Raw genomic sequence first — 21,585 nt, 5'->3', positions numbered from 1 at the left:
AAATATAGTAACAAAGACAACATAACTAGACTTGGGATCTTTAGAAAAGGGTAGGCGCAAACTACATTGGAAAAGTGGGAATTGTGGGAACAATATATACAGGGAAGGAATGAGGTTAAAAAGAAGGCAGGATGTGAATGAGCTATGTAACTTTTGACTGACAATGACTGGGTAGATCAACAGTGATGTATACTGTTTCCAATTAAAATGATGTCAGTATGGTTTGTGATGTAAAATGCTTGCAACTAAGATTATGTCAATATGGTTTGTTTTCATTTATATAAATGTATGACTGCCTATATCATATGTGATAATTTAATAAAGGTGTTTCTTGTTTAAAAAAGACATTTGGCAACATCCCCGTGCTAGCATTATTAGTAAACTAAATGCATTATAAATAGACCCTCTGTGGTAAGATGGATAGAAAATTAGCTAAAAGACAGAACCCGCATAGTGCGTTTAAGGTTACACAGGCAGACAGAAACTACATGGTGCGGGTGGTACACACAGTACCAGAAAACATGAAGACGGCCAGTGTTGTCCTGTAGGGCTCAGTACTAGAATCTCCTTTATTTGGTATTTACTTCTCTGTCTTATACGGTGGTACAGCGGTTAGAGTTGCCACCTCATAGCAAGAGGTTCTCCGGTTCGATCCTTGGCAGGGGTGCCTTCTGTGCGGAGTCTGCATGTCCTCCCTGTGGTCACATGGGTTTCCTCCGGGTGCTCCGGTTTCCTCCCACATCCCAAAGACATGCTGTAGGTGGATTGGACACTCTAAATTGCCCCTAGGTGTGAGTGTGTGCATGTGTGTGCCTTCTGTGGAAGGTTGGGTGCCGGGCTGGCAATTCAACACCGTAAGACTCCACTGCCAATCATGAGTGGGCAGTGATCCGCTGTGGCAACCCCTAACTGAGAAAAAGCTGAAAGAAGAAGAAGACTTTTCTGTCTTATAGATTAAATACCAAAAATTTTAGCTAACCAAATTGACAGATGACAGCAAACCTCTCTGACACCAGAGCCCTTCAGAAGGAATTTATGCTTATAAATATCTGGTGTATTGGAAATGGTTTGAAATTATATGTTAAAAAATGTAACTGTTGCATTTGGCAGACAAACCATCTATCCATCAAGGGAATGCTATCAACTCTAAGATGTTATTCTACTCATGTATTCAGCACTGATCGGACCAGTTATAGAATGCAGTGGTTGTTTGGTATGTACCCCACCAGATATATCAAACAGTTTTTAATAAACCAGAGTTTCCTAACAAAGAGTATCACAGGCATAAAATCTTCAAGCTACCAGAAAAGCCCTGAAGCACTATTCCACTTTTATGTTTCTTACTGGTTCTTCACAGGAGACATTTGCCTTGCCTTCTAAGCAAATGGAGACCAAGTAGACCAGGAAGTCTTGTGCCTTCACAAATCAAACAGTCCCACAAATATGAGAATAAGGAATCTATACTTGCTTATGCAGATCAATAAAACAAGACAGAGAAGAGAATTATTACTCAGCATCTCCCTCACCTCTGGAATACACCCCCTATAGATAAAGCAGTGCTCTACACTATTTTCTTTCAATGGGATCTGGATAATTGGAAGGGTATTCATAAATTCACCTTGACTGACCCAGGTTTTATTTAGAGGAGAGGTATGGTCTAGGGTGGGAACTGGCAATACATAATTGTCACAAAACTTAATAACCTTGTACATTCTATGATTTGTAAGTTTCATACTTCAAGAACAGTGTTCAGTCATGAGGGCTGTCTAAGAAAAGTGACTCCAAATATGTTGTAAATATCATGGTTAACCCAAGAATCTAATATCTACTTCAATGCATTTAGGGTTGCCGACTCTCCTATTACTAATTGTAACTTATTCTAGAGCATTGCTATTTGTGGAGTATGATATTTTGATTCAGAAAGATCTTTTTCATTATTACTGGTTTGTTGAAGATCATTATGTTGCTAAACTTTGTATTAAGGTTTTTAGCCCGTCCTCAGATTTTTATAAAATTGTCATTACGTCATAATTCTGTACTCCATAGATAACAAAATGATCTTGCAGTCATCTGCATCCTTGATCAACTAACATTCCTTGCTTGTGGGAATTGGGGGGGAAACAGGTTGAACAACACTGGTCCAAAGACGGATCCCTGAGGCACTCTGCAAGTAACAGGCAAATGATCTGAAGAATATCCCTTGATTTTCATGACATATCTAGGACTGCAGAGCTAATTGTTCCACTGTATTTAGCATTTATCAGACCTATCATTGAGCACAGTGCCCCCTTTTGTATCTACCTAACCAGGCACATCCAACAATTGGAACATAAATGAAGATTTCTCACTAAAAGAATAAAAGGAGTAAGTAGCATGACCTACTCAGACCCCCCTCAAAGTCATATCCCTGTATTCTGTCTCCTATAGGCTGTTGAAGGGAAATCTAGGCCTGGAATACAGGGGATTATCAGACCCCACTCTGATGGACCTCCTGCATATCCACAAAACCAACAGTACCAGAATTACCTATTCTAAAGACTTAAACATCGCCAGTGATATAAATAGTACCTGCTGGAGAGACAGGTATATATCCCAGAGACTACTCCTTCTCCAGAATAGGCTTCATATCCATGTGAAGCAGAGTTCTTCCCTATCCCAGTTAAAGTGTGACTTGAACAATCAGATGGGGAACAGGAAATTAATCTCTGGGTTTGCTCATATGTCTCTAATGGCTCATCTCCCAGGGCCCTGTTTGTAAATGTTTTATCTCCCAAGCCTCTACTAACTTATCAAGCTTGTCAGAAATTAGGGATGCATGGCCAGGCTTAAAAAGGCCTTTGTGGTCAATAGCCTAGTACACAGATATGAACCCAGCTATGGTTACTTAACCAGTTCATAATTCAGTGTGATTTATATCTATTTAAGCAAAAGTGTTTTAAAGGATTGTACAGAGAGGCATGTGACAGGCTATCAGATGTTTTTAGCCAAGTCCAAAAATATAGTCCCACATTTTAAATCCAAGATTACTAAAATCCAAGATTACAGAAGGTCTCATTCTCATACGATTCCAGCATGTTAGTCAAAATAGCATGACTTGTAATGAAACCACCTTGATACAAATCAAACTCATCCATAGCATGGGTTCATTTTTTAGAATATCTAAGTAGCTTCTTTCAAATCACTTGCCTATAAGGGTGTAGGTTTCACTGGTCTATAATTTCCAATCTCGTTCACTCTGCCTTTTTTGTTAATTTCTGTTACAAAAGATTTTTCCTATATTTTAGGCACTATCCCTCTTCTAAGCAAGTTGTTGAATATTATTAGTGGAATAGGTTAGTGGTCCTCTCTTAAATTCTGCTGATATGTACTCTGGTTCTGTAGAAGTGTCCTGCTTAACGTTCTTTAACACTTTGACCACTGATTGACCAGTAATTACCAAACAATTTTCAGATGTGACAGGTTCGTGTTTTCATAAGACATTTTATATTATTATTTAATCTAGCGACAGTTGAGAAATATTTATTAAAGATGGCTGCTATTTGCTCTGGATCTCTTAAGGTTGAGCTATGTACTGATAGTGATAATGTGGGGGTTGTTCCTGTAAATATAAAATCATTCATGCAAGCGTAAAAATCCTTTTTATTTACTGAGATGGCTAATTTTTCCATTTTCATCTTTTCTTTAAGGATTTTCGATATGCTATTGTATTTACTCTTCAGTGTTTTTATAAAATTTAAGTATTCTTCCTTTGTTGTAGAATTCAATCAAACTGAAAGATCACCACTGTGGTAGACATTTATTTTTTTCTGATTGACTTTAGAAAGTAGCAGTTTAGCTTTACCTGAGTTCCTGAAAAGAAATTCCAGTGAGTCATAATTTGCAATTACTTTTGTGTTTTTAAATCTGACCTAATTTGAGTCTAATTCAGATTTTAATAAATAGAACTTTTTTGAGCAGTTTTTAAACATGAAGGTTTTGATTCAAGAGTAAATCTAATAGTTCTGTGATCTGATATCCCTAGTAGTGGTTCCAATTTAATTTCCCTAATACAAGTTTCAGAATTAGTTAAAACTAGATCAAGTAGGTTAGTAACTCTTATTTATTTCTTCTACAAGTTGAGTTAGTCCATAAAAATCTTTCTATGTACACTCCATAGAGAGGTAATGCAGGTGATGCCATACAACTCGAGCTTGAGCTGACTAAAAACAAATGGTTTGGACAGCAAGCCACTCAGAGCTATCCTGCAGCAGAGGAGAGCTCCTCTTGCAGGCTTTTGAGGATTGACGAATGCCAGAAGAAATCAGTAGTGTAGTTAGGACAGGATGAGAGGATATGATAGGCTGATCACCGTAAATAGCACAAGTAAAAAAAAACTGAGGGTAATGCTACTCAATGCCAGAAGTCTAAACCTCAAAATGCACGCACTCGAGGCACTCCTCAGTATGAAAAAAATCGATATATGTGCAGTAACAGAAACCTGGTTTAAGGCTCCAGAGAGCATTCCAGTACTACCAGGTTACAACTCATACCATACATTTCGACCACAGAACCCAAACTGAAATACAAAACGCAGGGGCATATCCATACTCATCAAGGATACCCACACCTCCAGGTTAGTGGCACAGCACAATGCTTCAGAGATCATCCACGTGCAACTAACAATGGGTAAAACTGCAATTCAAATTGTAGCTTGCTACAAATCACCCACCATGTCTTAGGACCCCCATTCCACATTTCTTGAAACACTGGGAGACATAAAGGTCCTACCAAACACCCTAATATTGGGTGATTTTAATTACCCAAACATTAACTGGGAGAACTACTCAAGTACTAACTCCCTTGCCCAACTTTTCCTAGAATTTATAAACTCAAATGCCCTGGTTCAACTGGTCAACACTCCCACCAGAGGTGACAACATATAGGACCTGGTCACCACCAACATGGGTGACCAGTGTTCCACACCAGAGGTCAACCCCTCGCTGGTTATATCTGACCATAAACAAATCACTTTGGATATCCATATTCCACCCCCAGACAAGAAAGCCACCGTGAAAAACATTTCAAAAGCAAACTTCACGTTACTTAAGACCAAGGTAGATAGTTTCAAAGTCCCCGTGCTGAAGGATAACACTGTCCAAGCTACAAAATCCTTTACTAATGGATTCTACGGGCAGCTACAACAATGCATGGATCATGCCATCCCAAGCAAAACCAAGACTCACTCCTCCAAGAAAAGGAAACCAGTCTGGTGGACTCCTGCCATAAACAAGCTATACAATAGAAGGAGGAAACTAGTACAGAAAAGAGTAAAATCCCAAGAAGGGTAGACATATCTGATCAGTATCAGCAAGAAACTACGATCCCTCATAAAATCATCCAAGGCGAGCTTTGAAAGAAAAATTGCCAAGGACTCCAAAGATAACCATAAGGCATTTTTTAGCTAGGTCAAGAATCTAAGTGGCAATGCTCAGATCTGCTTGGAGTTAGTGCAGAATGGCACAAAATACACTGAACTGACCGATATCGCCAACATCCTGGCAGACAGGTTCACCGCAAACATCACCCCCCTCTCACCTCCAAAAGGGCCCATAACCATACCAGAAGAATGTAGAGTCCCTGAAATCACAGACACTTAGGTTTAAACAGCCCTCTCCAAAGCTAAAAACACAGTATCAATGGGACTGGATGGTGTCCCAGGCTGCATCCTACACGAGCTCAAAGATGAACTAACCCCTCAACGCAACACACTGTTCAAACTCAGCCTCTCCACAAGCCACATACCCATAGAGTGGTGGACAGCAATGGTTATACCGCTCCACAAAGGCAGAGCCACAACAGACCCCGGGAACTATCGCCCTATGAGCCTGACTAGCTTGGTCTGCAAGGCTATGGAGTACATCATCATGGAACTCATTAACAGAGACATTGGGAACCTCCAAAAACTGGACCCTACCCAGTTTGCCTTTGTTAAGGGCAGATCATGCCTCCTAAACCTGGTGAGGCAGTTACGAAGGCTATAGACGAGGGAAAGGTGGCACACACAGCCTACCTAGACCTCACTAAGGCCTTTGACTCCATTCCCCATTCTGGTATTATAGACAAGCTCACCAGCTTGAACATAAACCCCTGTATCACAAGATGGGTTGCCAGCTGGCTCATGGACAGAACCCACATGGTGAGAGTTGCAGGAGCTAGGTCTGACTCTAAACCGGTTACACGTGGCATTTCCCAGGGCTCAGTCCTAGGACCTCTCCTGTCCGGCATATACTTCTCAGAGGTACAGGCAAGCACAGGAGGACTATGGCTGACCATGTTCACAGATGACTGCAAATTAGGGGCTATAATTGACTCTCTGGCTGACAAAGACATCCTTCAAAAGGGTCTCACTGAAACAGATACCTGGTGTCAAAATTATGGCCTCAAACTAAATGCCAAAAAGTGCATAGTCAACCCCCTTGGAAAAAGCAAAGTACCCACAAACTACCACATAGGTGGTAGTCCCCTAAATACGGAAGATGTAATAAGGGATCTGGGGAAGCAAGTAGATAGTAATCTCACCTTTGATAATCACATTGCCAAAGTGGTTAGAAAATCCTTCTACGTGGCCCACCTAATCACAAAAGGGTTTGCATCCAGACATCATTGTGCCCCTCTACTCATCACTCATCAGACCCATCATAGAGTACAACATCCCATTTGGGATGTACCTTACAAGACACCTGCAACAGCTGGAAAGACCACAGAAGTACCTCACCAAGAGGATCACTGGCCTCAAACAGATGCCCTATGCAGCTCGACTGAAGAAACTCCAGCTGTACTCGGTTGCATACCACCTACTCAGAGGTGATCTCTGCCTGACATACAAGGCCATGTCCAACCCAGAATTGATGGACATGCTCCACCTAAAGAAAACCTTATCCCCTCAAGCCACATGCTCTAGGGATCTAAACCTCAACACAACAATAAATAGGATGTGCTGGAGGGATAGATTCCTGTTCCAGGGACTTCCCATGCTTTGGAACAAGATCCAAATCTACATTAGGCAGAGCTCCTCTCTAACACTCTTCAAAAGAAACCTTGACGAGTGGATGGGAAACAGAAAGTTTACCTCGGGGATCACTTCAGTGGCTCTGCTGCACAGAGGCACAGGGAACTAATTTAAGGGGGTGGCAAAAGCCAACACATTCTGGCTAGGCTTATAAATGCCTTTGGGCAGATAGCCTAGTACCTACCTATGAACTTATGAACCTAAGATCCAGATATCTCTTTAATGAATGCAGGGTTTTAAAAGCTGGTATTGCTTTTGCAGTCAGACCTGAGTGGTGTAGTACTCCATATGTGGCCTAAACTGTTGCAACTGCTTGCTACACTCCTACTCCTATCTGCCCCAGCTCTTCAATAGAAGACCAAAAAAAAAAAAAAAATCAGGTACCTGAGGATCCTAAAACATAGGAGCCAATCAGGTCCCGTCTCTGCCCCCTGTCTGACCCTCCTTCCTCAGATAAAAATAAATACATATTTTTTTTTTCTTTTAAACCGTAGCTAATTGAAGCTTATACTCCACACACAGCAATCCAGTGCTCAGGCTTTACTTTATTTTTATTTATATTTTTAAGCAGTTGCTACAAACAGTTACACCACACATGGAGCACTACAGTGATCTGATTTTACTAACAAAAAAAAAAATATTTTTTTTTTTTTTAAACTGTAGCAAACTGCTTGCTATTGTAGCAAGTAGTTGTGACAGTTTAGACCACACATGGAGTACTACAGCACTCAGGTTTGACTGCAAAACCAATACCATCTTTTAAAAGCCTGTATTCATTAAACAGAGAACTGGATCAGCCTATCACATCCTCCAAACACTTTGCTCCTGGGGCAGTTGCTCCTCTCGCCCCATCCTAACTACACTACTGATGTCTACTGCCCAGATGAATTAATCACAATATGTTGATTTCTGTTGTCCATAGTAGAGAATTATTCTACGTAGAGAGCATTGAAGGGAAAGCCATATTCAAGCCTTAGCATTAATACAATAAAAGTAATTGCTCTTCTTGCATCTAAGCAGATTAGAAGATGTTCAACATTATGATCAGGATACAACTGCTGGCCAGCTTCCAAAGCTTCAAGGGCAGCTTCCACTTTTCAAACCATTAGTCAGTCTGAGCTGACTAAAACAAGTGCTTTGGGCAGCAAGCCCCTCAGAGATTTCATGCAACAGGGGAGCACTCCTTTGGCAGGCTTTCAATGATTAATGCATTCCATTGCAAGGCAGATAAGTTCTCTTCCGGGGGAAAAAAACTTCCACAATTACTTTTTATATCAAAAACTAAACTTCTTCTGTGAAAATATCATTTTTAAGCTAGGAAACAAAAGTGATTTTATTGACTACCATGTGAATTTTAGTAACTTTTAAACAGGACAGTTACTTTTTACCTTTGTGTAAAAAACGTTTTTTAAACTAATTTAAAACTAGATTTTCTAAGGTAAAAAGTATGTTATTTTTCTTATGGGACTGGAGTACTACTGCTGTCAGGCTTCTCCAGGAATCAGACATCTTTTTTTACTTAACCATGGAACAACCTACCAGTTTCTTATTTTTTTTTTCCTTCCACCACCCACAAGTTGACAAAAAAAAAATAATAAACGGCCTTTGCTACCACATAATACTGCTAACACGCCCAGCTCAAGATGTGTCATCCTGCTGTGGCCACTTCTGGTTCCTCAGACCATTTGTCTTTTTCCATAACTCCCTCTGGTGTAGATCCTACAGCCATCATAGACCAGAGGTTGGAAATGTCTTCTGCAGCTGTTGAATTGTCCTTGGCAGAAAAGGGAGAACCACTCATATCATTCCTGGGAGAAGGGGCTGGGAGTTCCCCTCTGTCTAGCCAGCATGCTCTGCCTATCCCCTGGGGGGGGGGGGGGTGGTAATCGCAAAAGTGATTCTGCTTCTTCAGAAATTCTTGTAAAAAAGAAGCAAAAATGTAATATATTTCCTCCTGTCTGAGTCACTTTGGGCAAGAGTGATTTATTAGGCTTAGCTTAGGACTTAGTTCAGGCTCTTGACCCTCCCAGTATAGCTGTCCCTGGTGAAAGTAAAAATGATTCTTTATTTTCTGAAGAGGGTCAGGTTTTTAAACTACAAAATAATTGTGAAGGGACAGATTCCATTTTATTTCCTCAGGTTTCTGATTTAGATTATGCTGAAAGTGTGACTTACGTTGGTCTGAAGGATTTTGTTTCTCTGAAGCTATTTCCAGAATGAATAAACTGTTTCAGTGGGAACATAATGATATTCTACTGTGCATGAAGAAGTGCTATGATTTACAAAAAAATGGATTTTCCAAATCCTACTCCATTTTCCTGTTCTATCAGCAGTGGAGGATGTTAAGTCACAACCTGTAAGTACCTGATAGGCAGCCTGCTGCCCCAAGAAAGCAAATAGATTGCATACAGTTCCTCAGTCTTACAAGTTTTTATACACATATCCCAGATCAAAAGCTATTGCTCTAGTGAACTCAGCCACTGCTAAATATCTGATTAATACCAATCCCTCATTTTCTAACAAGGATAGGAAAGCTTTTTATAGATTTGACAAAAATGTATTCTTATTCAACACAGATTTTTATATTTCTTGGCTGTCAAGAGCATAAGGTAAAATTAATTCTTATTTCATTTGGCAACATGAGGGATATTACGGCATCTGTTTCCTCTTCTGAGAGAAAAAAAAAATATTTCTATAACGTGATTGTATGTGTGTCTCAAATGGCTACTTACCATTGGAAACATGCTTAGGATTATTTTGATGACATCTCCAAGACTGCTGCCACAAGGGCTGTTATGAGGAGTTTTGCCTGGTTGCACACTCAAACCATTCCATAAGATGTTAAAACTGACATTTTGGATTCTCCCCTGGACAGAGAATTACTTTTAAGATCATCATCTGCATAAGTACTTAAAAAGTTTGATGAGAGAAATAAGCTAATTCAAGGAATCTCTCAGATATTTCATCCTTCATTCTTCAAGTTTACCAAGTGGTTTAATGTTACTCCTACAATCTTAAAAAAAAAAAGACAATAAACAAACACAGCAGGCTTCTAGTAATAAAACATTTCAAAAGCAATGGTATGGAGGTTACAAAAAGAAAAGAGGAGTGAAACATAACAAAGTATAGCCTGACTTTCATGCTCCTTCCCAGTCTGGCAACCCCTTAATCCTTCTAGGAAGAATTAACCTCCATTTCTCCCTCTGACAGCAGATAATTTCAGACAGGTTGGTTTGAAAGTAATTCATCAAAGTTACAAATGGCAGTGGGAGTCTCTCTCACATTTTTGAGGGATTTCTACTCATCCTCCAGACCAAACTCATGTATTCCTGTCATTCAGCGTCTCAGGGGTGGGGAGGACAGAAGCTGTCTCTCCCCAGTTAGGAAAAGGGCTTTATTCAAGAATATTTCTGGCACAAAACAAAGACGATTTATGGAGATCACATCTGGATCTTTCCTTTCTAAACATGTTTGTGATAGCTCCAGTGTTATATCTTCACATTTTACCCCTCATTCCCAATAAGATTTTTCTAGTGACCTTAGAATTGGAAGTTGCATATCATCACATTCCTATACATCTATATTTCAGGCATTTGTTAAGGTTTTCTATGACTGGATCACATTATCAGTTCTTTGCATTACCAGTTGGTCTATCTACTGCTCAAAGAGTAATTTACACAGTGTCTAGCACCAGAGAAAATATATTGCAGACTGCAAGGTGCTCACGTTTCCTTATTTAAATGACTTGCTTATCTTTGCAGAGTCTTTTTCAAAATGTCAGGAATCTCTCTCTCTTGGAAAAGGGATCTCGTACACAAGCTGGCATTCCAGGATAACATGCAAAAGTTTTGACTCCTTTTCAATGGATTGATTTCTAGGGATATCTTTAGATACCTGAGCTAAAAGAACTTTTCTTCCACAGGAAAAAGTAGATCTGAATCTAGATCTGTTCCTCAGTTTTAATATTCACACTTCTGCCTCAGCCAGGGAATTTCTCAGGATTCTGGGTCTCACGGTTTCTATTATTTTGGCGATTCCTTTAGCAAGACTCCACATGAGTAAAATCCAATAGCATCTAAAATCTGTATGGTCCCAACATCAACATGCCCTGAAATTCTAGATTCCAGTTTTGGGAGTTTGTGAAAAGGGAGATTTTTCTGGTATTTTTTATTTTTTTTTTTTGAGAGACCAAATTTATCTGAATCCAGGTCTCCTATTTTCCCTCCCAGCTTCAACACAGAAGTGCAGGTTTTTTGGATGAGAAAAGGCAGGCCCAAACACAAATTAGAACATCATCCAGGAATTTATCCAGCTTCAGAGAGCACCTCAGACAGACATTTTTACATCCACTTACAACAATCAGTTTGCAAATTCTGCTACAGGACTCAATGCAAGAAGGCCCAGAAGACAAATTCTTTTTCTTTTCCTTAGAAAGGAATGTTACTGCTTGCTTTTCCATCTTTTCATTAATATTCATGGTCAATTTGAAGATTGAGAATGACTCACCAAAGATCATTGGGTGACTCCCTTCTGACTCAGGCAATAGTGATTCTCCCTTCATTTGGAAATATCCAAGGGCAATTACCAGAAGCTTCATCATAGACTGGACTACTCAAACAGGACAAGGGTGTGTGATACATTCTGACCTCAAACAACTGCAACTAAATGCCTGGATAATAGAATACTAATATATTTTAGGCATATATATTTCTAAGTATATGCAGCATGTATTTAAGGATGCAATCAAAATGCTACTAGAATTTCATATGGTAGTAAATGAAAAATATTTCTAGTCGGTACCAAGACAGAAATCAGCATCATACCTCTCAACCTCTCAGCTCAGGAAATCTGGACAAAGCCAGATAAAATTGGGAATGAAGAACCAGAAAATAGGGACAAATTTTAAATATTGCTCTTATAAACTTAGAAAGTTGCTAGAATGACAGATTTTATGTTAGGATAATATCATAGGAAGTTATTAGGCTAATGGTCCTATGGCCCTTACAAGCCTAGCCAAGTTCTACCCTTATTTCCATGATCAGCACCAATTGCCCTTGTCCAAGAGGGACACAGGTGGGACCCCGCCCCCGGGGTGAGTTTATGGTTACCCATCCAATTGTCCAGACTGCGTTTAAAGATGGCCAGTGAGGTGCTCTGCTTGAGATGAAGTGGGAGTTCATTACAAATGTGTGGTAACCTCTGTGAGACAAATCTGTCCCTCCAGCACATTCTGTTAATGTCACATACAAGGTTAAGGCCTTTAGAGCGAGTAACCTGTGTATCATTTGACTTACAGATATGTAGCATTTCCAATAAAGCAGAGTCAAAGATTGCCTTATATGCAAGACATAGATTGCCACTGAATAGTCTATATGAAACAGAATAAAGTGACAGTGATTTCAGATGACCCACATAGGATAGATGCCGAAGAACTTGAATTTTCCTTGTGATGAACCTTTGTGGTCTCTCCAATTGCCACAGGTGCTTGAAAAGGTACATACTGAAAGGGGCATTGTACTCAATTATTGGTCTGATGAGGGAAGAGTACAGAGTGGTTGTAACTTCTTTTTTTCTGGATGAAATGGCCTTACTTATGACATGAGCAATATAGAATGCCCTTCCTACCACTGTGGAGACATGGTTATCAAAGGTAAGGTTGCTGTCATCCTGTTTGCCCAGGTATTTCACCACTGAGTGCATACTTAGGGTGTTGTTATTGATGTGGTAGTTAGCAGGAACATTGCACTTACCAAAAAGGATGATAATACATTTTTTTGCATTGAGTTTAAGGCCATGACTTTGACACCAATCATTTGTTTGGTAAGACCCTCTTATAAGATGTTGACATTGTTTGTATATTTTCGACCACTCCCAGTTTTTTATTTTTTATTTATTTATTTATGTTATTTTTACATTTGTTGACTGGGATAGTCTGACTGGAGTCATGTCCATTTTCAGCGGAGACCCGGGGAGAAAAGCTCCAAGACAATCAGTAACATTTAATAATAATGAAAACACATTACAGATTTGACATGTACAAAGAAAGGAAAAACAGGTCTCTCACCACTGAGTGCATACTTAGGGTTTTGTTATTGATGAGGTAGTTAGCAGGAACATTGCACATACTGATTATTATTAAATGTTACTGATTGCCTTGCAGTCATCACCAGATTTTGTCAGTCACAGATCTTTAGTTTTAGCTTGTACTTTGGAGAAATAGATTCCAAACAGTAGAGGTCCCAAGACTGATCCCTGTGGAACACCACTGGTTACAGGTCTGCTGCTGGAGGTGGATTCCCCTATTTTGACTATATGGGTTCTATCAGTTTGCCAGTTAGTGACTCATCTAATGATATAAGGGTTGATACTTAGCAGGGTGAGTTTGTCAATGATGTCTGAGTGGGGGCTAGTGTCAAAAGCCTAGGTTAAGTCTAGGAAGGCTGTATGCACAGATTTCCCCTCATCCAGGGCCTTGGTGACTGTGTCAAAGAAATCCACCAGGTTTAACAGGCATGATCTCCCTTTGACAAATCCAAACTGAGTAGGGTCAAGTGTTTGGATATTACCTTTATTTTTGTTAATAAGGTCCATGATGATTCACTCCATGGTCTTACAGATAAGGCTAGTCAGGCTAATAAGTTTATAGTTACTGGGGTCAGTGGAAGCACCACCTTTTTGCAAGGGGATCCATTCTCCATTCAGCTGTGACAAAGCTGGTACTTAGACTATGAATGAAAAGAGTAGCCAGTAGTGTTGCTAATCCTTGTTTGAGCCCATGAAGGATGCAACCTTGGATGTTATAAGGTCCCATAGATACTGTATTTTTGGCCCTAGAGAGAGAGAGAGTGTTTATGACCTCCTCTTAAGAGATATGAGGTAAAGGACAGGTGGTAGGGATGTCATGGAGTACATGTGTTGGGGAGAGGGGACTGAAGTTTTTATAGAACCTGTCAGCTAACAGGTTAGCTAAGTCCACAGGCTCAGTAAATGTGGTATCATTAACTACTAGTTTAGCACAAATCTGGGCCTTTACTTTTAGGTTATAGATGCAACTAAAGAATGCCTTATGGTTGTCCTTAGTTGAGGAAGCTAATTTGAATTCATAGTTTGCTTTGGAGGACTTCACAAGAAGTCTTATTTTCTTGTTAAGCCAGGGAGGGTTTGTTTCCAGTTTAGGGCTCACTCCCTCTTACTCTTAGACACCAATTTCTTCCTCTTATTGTAAAGCCTGTTAACAGCAGTTGTCCACCAGGCAGGTTTGGTCTTCTTTCTTGAGGAGCTTGTTTTGGTCCTATCAGGTATGGCCGAGTAAATGCAATAATACAGGTGTTTGTACAAAGCATCAGTGTAGAACTTGGCATAGTTGCCAGATCCATCTGAGGGGGGAGGTGCAGTAAAGGTATTTATACCATCCCATAAGAGGTAATAATCTGCTTTGGAGAAGTTTTTAAGTTTAGTCAGGTATGATAGTTACTTCGAATAAGACTGATTTGTGGTTTAGATCTCACTAGGGAAGATCTCACAGTGGGAGTGTTACAGTGGTCCCCCATATTGGTAAGCACCAGGTCCAGGATGTTGGCACCCCTTTTGGGGGTGTCAACCAGCTGGTCCAGGGTACTGGAGTAAACAAAGTTGAGGAACCTTTGCACAAGTGAGTTAGAGCACAAGTAATTTGCCCAGTCAATGGATGGGTTGTTAAAGTCACCCAAAACCATGGTGTTCTGATGTTTCTTGACAGACTCAAGTAGATCCAAATAGGCAGATTGGGTGGCCTGATTCATAAAGGGGGTCCTGTAGCTGGAAGATATTTGAATAGGTGTCCTACCAACAGTTAATTGCCCCTGAAGTATCTCTAAGGAATCATACTGTTTAACTGATCTGGAGGTGTAGTTATCTTTAATGAATATTGATACCCCACCTCCTTTAGGTTTCACACCTTCAGTTTGTGGTCTGAATATGTGGAAGGACGTGTATCCTGGTATGGCTGGGATACTCTCCACAGCCTTGAACCAGGTCTTTGTGACTGTACAAATGACTATGTCTTCGTGGGTGAAGACTGCTTCCAGTGAGTGCAGTTTCATGTTAAGACTCCTAGCATTTAGCAGCATAACTTTGAGGTTGTTTTTAGATGGAGTTTTTACATCAAGAATTTTATCCTTGCAACACTTTCTAAAAAAGGCACTATGGGGGTGGCAAGAACCTTAGCCAGTAGCTGAAATCGCAGAGGTGACTCATGAAGACCATCTCTGGCAAAGCACTGAGGTCTGTCGATCATGTCATCCCAGGTTGACAGATGCTGTATCCCCTTAGAATGACACCAGAAACTAAGCCAGTTATTGAAGTCAGTTATTTTCTGTTTATATTGAGACATCATCCTAGGTGAAGGTAAAATCCTGCTTAAGGGTAGGGACATATATGCCTGAGATGCATAGTCTAAAAGTTCAATCATGTGTCTCTTCATATAGTCCAGAGAAGTACATCTCAAGTCATTCACACCAACATGGGCTATGACAGAGTCATAACAGCACCTGTTTTTGAGAGACTTGAGTGCACGTGTGATATGGTGGATCCTAGCACCTGACAGACAGCTAACCATGACCTTCTACTTATCCAGCCTGGTAAAAGGGACATCTGTGTATCTCACGATGGAACCACCTATGACTAATATGCTTGGTTTTCTGTTTTTGCTTTAAGGGCTTGACATGTGAGACACTGGAGCATGAGCTATTATGTGCATTGTGTTCTGCAGAGGAAATATTATGTGTAGCATGCATTTATTTGTGTTTGGGAGGTCTCTGGTGTTTAGGCATGTTTCTGGTGAGGACCTCTGCATATGTATGTATGTGTGATGTGAGTTTGGGTGGAGTAGGAGGTGAGGTGTGCATGCTGCCAACCCAATCATTGTCATATGTACTGACTGGTGTGTGAGACGGCATGGATTCAAGGTTTTAATAATAATTGCATCTATCACATGTTGAGTTTATGTGGACTAAGAGTGGAGGGTTATCGGTGACCATTAGGCAGTTGCTACACTGCCTCAGGATGCCCATGTCAACCAAGCTGGCTGGAGAAACTGTGGGAAATTATTCGTTCATAGTGTAAGGTAAATTTGTATGGTCAGGAAAAGAGGGCGCACTTAGGAATGGCTAGTGTGTGGTGAGATGTGTGTTTGCACCTCTGAGGGTAGGCTTAGTGGTCCACTTGACAGTAGAGCAGGGCCATGAAAAACCTCTGGAAGACCACAAGCAAAGTGCTAAGGGGAAAACTTAACAAGCAAAATGTTTGTGTCTATGACCACCAACGTTAACCACCGCTACTTGGCAGTGCACAATGGTGCACTACATGCAAATAAGAGCAAATGCAGGGCGTAAATAAAACAAGAAATAACCATTTTAATTCAAACTTGTCAATAAGGATACTCTCTCTGAGCTTTATTCCAGTCACCCTTGATTAAATGGGACCAAGACAGCACTCTCTTCCCGCAAGGATGCAGAAGGGCCTTCTCCAACAAAGATGTCTTGAATTTGATGCCCAGAAGTTACAAAACAGACCCAGAAACAGCAAACCTGGAACTGGGCTGTGCTACAGCTGAACTAGTACAGTATACAGTAAAATGTTGCAAACAAAAAAAAAACAGTTCAGGCAATTCAAACAGACAGTAGAATGCAAATACAATTAAAAGTGTTATATAAGAGCAAAAGCAGGCACTTAAAGTTAGTTGGGAGCAATTGATGCCTCAGATCTTTCAGTATCAAAGTGAAGAGCTGGTTTAGTGCTCATGTGATACACAACAGTCTGGTTTCAGGAAGTCTGAATCCAGCCTATGCTACAAAATGCAGGAGCACCAGAAATCCTAAGTGCATCAGATTACAATCACAATGGCAAAAAAAAACAGTTCAAATAAGGCAGCAAATCAGTAGAATACTGTCCTCAATTTAATCAGGCTACTGACAAGCAGTAATAAATGTGGCAGAATAAAAGCAGTTGAACACTTTTAAGTACAAGCAGCAAAAGCAGCAAAATAAAGTAGGAAGAGGCACAAATACAATAGAAAACAGCTGAATAAAGTGTATTTTTAAGTAGAAAGGGAGGAAACAGAAGATAATTCAAGGTTAAGAAGCTACGAGGGGTGGGCCTTCACGACTGACCTCACTGTACCCGGTAGAATGAGTTGATGTGATGGGACTGGGAGGAGTGTCCAATATCAAATGTATAGTAGAGGCGGGCAACTCAAAAGCCACCAAGCATTAAGATTACAACAGGTGGGCAGGTGGGTGGGAAAAACAAAAAGGTGACAGATCATAACAGAGGTAAGGATTCAGTTCACTAAGCCTAAAATGTGGTTGTACAGTTTAAACAGATATGCAGCAAATATTGTTTTAGTTAATCAGAAGTGTTGAAACCAGTTGAAAATAAGCACTTATCCTTTGTAATCTCAGAACAGGTTTTTGGAAAACAGCAAAGCAAGAGCAAATGCCTAACTCACTGCAGCTTTGAGCAAACAAGCACAAACCGGTTGAACCACTGGCTATTTAAAGCAGAGAAACAGGAGCCAGCCAAAGTTCAAATTATCCAATCAAAACCACGCTAAACAGTGCCCTGCAGCAGTAACTCTAGCTAAATCAGATCAAACTGTAACCTTCTCCCACAAGGGCACAGATAGATCTCTCCAGACAAAAGATTAACTGTTTTACAAGCTCCAAATTTCACAAAAAATACTAGATTCAGCAAACATGAACCTAGTATATGCTAGTGTTTTTCAAGTGCAGCAACAATTAAAATGAACTGAACAAGCAGATGAACAGTAATTGTTGTTGTAAAAGGAATTAAATTAGCAGACAATTTAAAAAATGCAGTAAAATACAGTTGCACAGTTTAAATAGCTATGCAGCAGATATTATTTTAGTTAATCAGAAGTGCAGAAAACTGTTGAAAATAAGAACTTATATCTTATATATTTTCAGGAGGATATGAAGTTTGAAACTCAAATGTTTGTCATTATTTACTAGCATTTAGTGATTTAATCCTCAATGATTTGCCAGAAAAACATGAGCAATAGACCAAAAATAAGAGACAAAAATCTGGGCATTCTGTGAAAATCTGGACAGTTGAGAGGAATGACCAGCACTCTTTTTAAGCAAGTGTTTTTCCCGTTCTGCATTATTTGTTTAAGATATATCCTCTGGCCTGTCTTACTCCTCCATCAAGGTTAATTTCTCAGACATCTTAGCATGTCTGCCCATGGCTCCCCCTCTAAACTTACCATAACAGTAGATGCTTAAATGTAGTAACCACTTCCTACCTGCCTAACTCCACCTTATTTTTATATGTTTTTTTCTGCCAGGGTAAGAATATATATATATATATATATATATATATATATATATATATATATATATATATATATATATATATATATATATATATATATGTATATATATATATATATATATATATATATATGGCTTTAACCTCCCATCCCTGTGTAAGCATGTAAGCTCTGAAGTACTTGGCATCCAAATCACCCTTTTTAGTTACTCATCTCAACCTGGCATATGGAAGATGCCCCTGCAGCTTTTGAAGCTCAACAATTGTTGTATCCCATGCAGGATGCAACCCATGTAGGTAAGGTTACTGTAGCAGTGATCATTTGAACACCTGCTATTATAGCAAGTTTATTTACACAGCTGTACTTTCTGTAGACAATTTTAAGCTAAGTACATTCCCAATAGCTAGGTCTGTTTTGTGTATGTGTGTGTCTGTGTGTGTGCATGTGCTGTGGTGGATTAAGTGTACCTTGGGCTCCGGGCAGTTTTCAAACCATGGGCCCTCCCACTCCTACACATTTTTGGGCCATACATAAATGCACATATTTTTTGGATTCACTTTCATAATTTAAGAAAATTCAAACTGCTGTGGTTATAATCCACTAATGTCCATACCCATCAATTACAGATACGTGACTGGCTACACCACAAATGTTCAATAGTCTAACCTGCTTTACAGAAATGCACACTAGTTCTGAAAAAATCAGACTAATGACTGTTTACTTAATCATAACAGCAGGGGAACAATTATTCTCATTCACTGACAGTTGACAGCCCAGTAACTAAAGATCATATACCCATTGTTGACTGATTTTTGGTAAATATATTATTGCTACAATAAATGTATTTTAAATTTGCTTCACATAAAATGTAGCCCACATATTCCAACTTATTTCACAAATGTGCACTACTCCTGCAAAGTTAGACTGTTTAAACTGATCAAAGGAAAAAAGGGTAAGTTACTTTCATTAACAAACAACCCCAACACCCACCCAAGAGTTAAGCCCTTTTACTGTGTACACTTCTACTGACTGTGGCAAGGGGAATAATGTCTATCAACCTTTTAGACCAAGAATCAGGACAAAGCCAAAATAAAAAAAAGTAATGAGGGACATAGGTCCAAATATTGGGGATGAATTTTAAATATTGCTATTATATACTTAGAAATTTGCTGGAAAAAAAGTATTTGCATTAGCATGCATTTTCTGAAGAACATGAAGTCTGAAACTCGCCTCTTTCTTTTTATTTAGTGACTGTAATCTTCAGTGATATTGCAGAAAATCACAAATTTTATGAGGATTTTATCAGGTTTATTTTGCAAACTTGGGGACAGTCAATGGCTGTTTAATTTCAACTGTGTTACACAAAGAGTTGCAACTAATTTAGACAAATGCACCTTAGTCCTGCAAAGCCAGATGGTTAACAGAGCAAACAATAAGTGAATAAGTTGCTTCCATACACAAACATCTCTGCCTAACAATTATAGCTGCTGGTTTGCAATTTGCACCTCAACTGACTGAGATAAAAAGATAGTACCTCTTAACCTCGAAGTGCAATCAGAGGCAGAGTAAAAAAAAAAAATAACGAGGTACTTAGGCCCAAAATCAGGGACAAGTTTTAGATATTGCTGTTATATACTTAAAAAGCTGCAAGAATAATAGTTTTTGCATAGACATGTGCTTTCTAAAGCATGTGAAGTCTATCCCCAGGATTCAGCAATGCTCCGTGTAAGAATAGTTATTTTTACATGGAGCATCCCGAGTCCATATAGAACAGCAACGCACCTTGCATATGCATGAAGGCATGCTGCTGTTTTCCTACATGGATATGTGTCTGTGTAACAAGTGCAGGGGGCATATCCAAGTGCAGTGCTCTTACAATATACATGCCCCCTGCACTCCAGAGTTGACGTATGGCAATACAAAAGCAGCAAAAGTGCCCACGGACAACTGTTAGTGTCCATGGACATACCTCTCAACCTCTTAGAGTAAAGAATCTGGACAAAGCCTAAAATGATGGGGGGAGAAATAAGGACAGATTGTAAATATTGCTCTTACAAACTTAGAACGTTGATAGAATAATAGGTTTTGTATTAGCATGAATTTTCTGAAGGATGCAGAGTCTTAAACTCAAATGTTTGTCATCATTTAAGCAAAAATCTGGACATTCTGTGATAATCTGTACAGTTGAGAGGTATGTCCATGGAGCTTACCTCACAACTATTTGTGAAATGTGTACAGATAGTTGACTCATATATTTTGATGTGTTCCTCCTAAAATGTGTACCTCCCTGACTCCATGGGACCAAAACATTAAGCTAATGCAAAACATATTTATTCTGTCAACTTTCTAAGTTTGTAAGAGCAATGCACAGATAATGATACAGAAAGCAATGTGCAACGTCTACAGTAAATAAAAATAAAACACATGTATTTTTTTTCTGTCCACAATAAAGTTTAAGTGTAGATGAGCGGGAGTGCGCGTCACACAGCTATACTCAGCCTAGCTTACACAACCCAATGAGCTAAACACAAACATATCGCCAATACAGTGTAAAGTGAAATAGCATAGTGGTTACAGCTTTTGCTTAACAAGCAGGCATTCGTGGTTCACATCCCCATTCAGTCCATTCATTTTTAGCTGTTAAAAAAGCACAAAAATATATTTTGTCATCAGTGGGTAATGAATAATATATGCATTTGTTAACCAGGGTAGTGTAGCAGGTCCAAATGTAAGGTGCCAGTGTAGTACAGATGTGAAACCCCCATAGAAACACAAGTGTTCCATACAGCATAGCCAGAAAAGAATATATTGTAATGAAAGTACATAGGGGGATGTTATGGAAGGTAGACATATCATGATATGTCATTTATGAGGAATCAACCCCACAATGCTGACAGTCTGTAAAAGGAAAGCTGAACAATGCTAACTTGTGTTCAGTTATGCTTAGCCAGTATAAGCATTGCTAAAATGTGAATTCTAAGCAAGAATTAGCATAGCTAAGCAAATTTGCGGACTGGTAAGCAGTGCTTAGCATCTGCCCTTCTAATCAATGCTTATACCAGCTGAGTGGGTTTGCCTGGTGCTTAGCTTAGCTTAGCATATTCAAAACCATCCAATCACAGCAAAGGGTGGGAAATCAGCCATATTTAAACCTCACAAGTGGGAATACAGCTCATAACCAGTAGTAGCTCCCCACTGTAGGCACTAT

This window comes from Protopterus annectens, chromosome 2.part2 (assembly GCF_019279795.1).
Source record: "Protopterus annectens isolate FY-2018-M chromosome 2.part2, PAN1.0, whole genome shotgun sequence".
NCBI lineage: Eukaryota > Metazoa > Chordata > Ceratodontiformes > Protopteridae > Protopterus > Protopterus annectens.
The sequence above is the reverse complement of the archived record's forward strand: the minus strand, read 5'-3'. Positions refer to the sequence as shown.